The sequence below is a fragment of the Myotis yumanensis genome, unplaced genomic scaffold, assembly GCF_028538775.1.
Source record: "Myotis yumanensis isolate MYYU_CA2020_CCGP unplaced genomic scaffold, mMyoYum1.0.hap1 SCAF_2, whole genome shotgun sequence".
NCBI lineage: Eukaryota > Metazoa > Chordata > Mammalia > Chiroptera > Vespertilionidae > Myotis > Myotis yumanensis.
Genome location: NW_027223753.1, coordinates 62,943 through 65,500, shown reverse-complemented (window position 1 = coordinate 65,500; position 2,558 = coordinate 62,943). Strand labels below are relative to the sequence as shown.

Here is a 2,558-nt window from a genome sequence, read left to right as displayed (position 1 = left end):
TCATCAGTCTATGTTGTTGTGTTTATTCCACAAATGAGTGAGATCATGTGGTATTTATCTTCCTCTGACTGGCTGATATCACTTAGCATAATGCTCTCTGGTTCCATCCATGCTGTTGCAAATGGCAAGAGCTCCTTCTTTTTTACCACAGTGTAGAACAGTATTCCATTGTGTAGATATATCAGAGTTTTGTGGGGTGTTTTTTGCTGCATTTCTGTGAAATGTCCCTCCCCCCAACCCCCACCCCACCAGGTATATCCCTGGAGGCATATCCCTACAGAAAGCAGATTAGTGACTGCCTGGGGCTAGGGCGGGAAGACAGGGAGAGGGCACTGGGAAAGGGAGGTGACTGTTACTGGGTATGGGTTTGAAGTCCTACAATTGGCTCCTCTCTGAGGGGGCGTGGCTAGGCCCTGGAGGGCGTGGCTGGACTTTAGGGCGGACCCAGCCAGCTTAAAACCCAGCTGAGGCGCTGTGACCCACACTGTGGTGGCTGATAGCTGAGGAGGCATGGAGGAGTGCGCTTGCCTCTGCGGCTTGGGCTCTTTGCGGGGATGTGGGTGTCCACAGGAGTGCCAGGGCCCGGCTCAGACTGCAAAGGCCGAGGGCAAGCGGTGTCCTCAGAAGCGCCAGCGCCCCGCTGAGATGGCAGCGGCCGAAGGCAAGCTGTGTCCTCAGAAGCGCCAGCGCCCAGCTGAGAAGGCAGCGGCCGAGGGCAAGCCGGCCCCAGCAGAAAAGCACCTCGAGGCGGACAGGGCAGCGCTGTGCTGGGCGGGGAGTGGAGGAATCGCCAGCCCCAGGCCACCCCCGCTCTGCTCGCTGCAGGACCTGCCTGTGGAGATGCTGGTGGAGATCTGCGCCTCGCTCCCCGGCACCGACCTGGCCAGCCTGGCCCAGGTCTGCACCAAATTCCGCCACATCCTGCACATCGACAGCATCTGGAGGCAGCGCTGCCGGGAGGAGTTTGGCGTTTGTGAAAACTTGCAGAATCTGGAGACGGTAGGTACGTCTTACCGAGAAGTCTACGCGAAGCTGTTCCACCCATACAGACACATTTTGGGTTTGTGGCGGCGACATATTGACGACTATAAAACACTGCTGTATGTAGCGGTGGACGGCTTAGGCATTACTGGTTGGACGCACAGGCCTTGTCTTAACACCCATATGGACCGCCCAATGCATTTCAAGCCCTCGTTCAGAATTCGCCTGACGGAGAGGAAATCAGCCACGGTGGAGTGCGTGGAAGGCCACCACCGCAGGCCCCACAGCCGCCACCTGCAGATTCAGAAGGACAGGCTCACCAGCCAGTGCAAGAAGACAGACCATCGAAGGGATTCACCGACACGGCTAAGGGAGGAATTCGGGTCGGTGCTGATATGGAATGTCACACTGCGGTATGACAGACTGACCTACCGCCGCCTCTACCTCCCGCCCAGCCACCCGGACGACCTCATCAGGCCAGGCCTCTTCCAAGGCCAATACGATTGCTTCGGCCTAATGATTTTCATCCTCAGCTTCCACCGGAAGTATGCCAGGCTCACGGAGATCACGGGAATCGCATTCCCCATATTAGAGATCCACCTCATGCGCCGAATCCAGCTGCGAGATGGCGAGATCTTCCGCGACTTCAACGAGCTCTCCCGCATGGTCCAGGAGATGGAGGAGCAGGTGCTCCAGGAGCAGCAGCAGCAGCAGCAGCAGCAAGAAGACGGGACTGATGAAAGTGAGGGCCATGGCTGGCAGAGCCCTGCCCAGCCCAGCGTCGGGGAGTCCGGGGCTGCAGCTGCAGAGGAGCAGCCTGTCCCGTTTGTTCTGCCTGTGGGCGTGAGCTCAAGGGACCAGAACTACCCCCGAACCTGCAGGATGTGTTTCTATGGCGTGCACACTGTTCCCGTATGTCCCTCAGACTGGCGCTACCCTGGAGTCGTCATCGTGTTTGACGAGAACCACTTGGGGTTCATCGATCTGGAGGGGAAATACTTCATCCTGTTCGGCAGAGTCCAGAACACCTTCCAGAATGTGGAGGCACCATCCCCACAGGCCTTCCTGGAGATGCTCAAGAACATTCACCCCCGAACACCTTTACCACCCGAGATGATAGTTGATGATTAGAGAGAGTGGGGGAGAGAGGGAAAGAAAGAAAGAATCCATATGAGAGAAACACATCAGTTCTAGCCTCCTGCCCAAGCCCGGAACAGGGCCAGGCTGGGTAGGGGCCAGCAATCGAGGTAGAAATAAACCTTAGACCAGTGGTTCTCAACCTTCCTAATGCTGCGACCCTTTAATACAGTGCCTCATGTTGTGGTGACCCCCAATTTCATTGTTACAAATTGAACATAATTAAAGTATAGTGATTCATCACAAAAAATAAATAAAGACATCTTAGTTAATGTATATTGTTTCTTTGTTAACATTGAACTCATGGCCAATAGCAATGGAGCTCATTCCTTATGGAAGCTTCTCTAACAAACACATCATCTCCAGAAAGCATAGCCAGTGCTTTGGCACTAAGGTTGCCAGTTATTTTAAACAGCAGGGGCCACAGGCTCCTGAGATGG

General features: G+C 55.1%; 1 pseudogene; it reads left to right on the top strand.

The window, feature by feature from the left end:
* Window positions 1–510: 510 nt before the first annotated feature.
* LOC139004459 (F-box only protein 31 pseudogene) lies at window positions 511–2,112 on the top strand (annotated as a pseudogene).
* The last annotated feature ends 446 nt before the right edge of the window (window positions 2,113–2,558 follow it).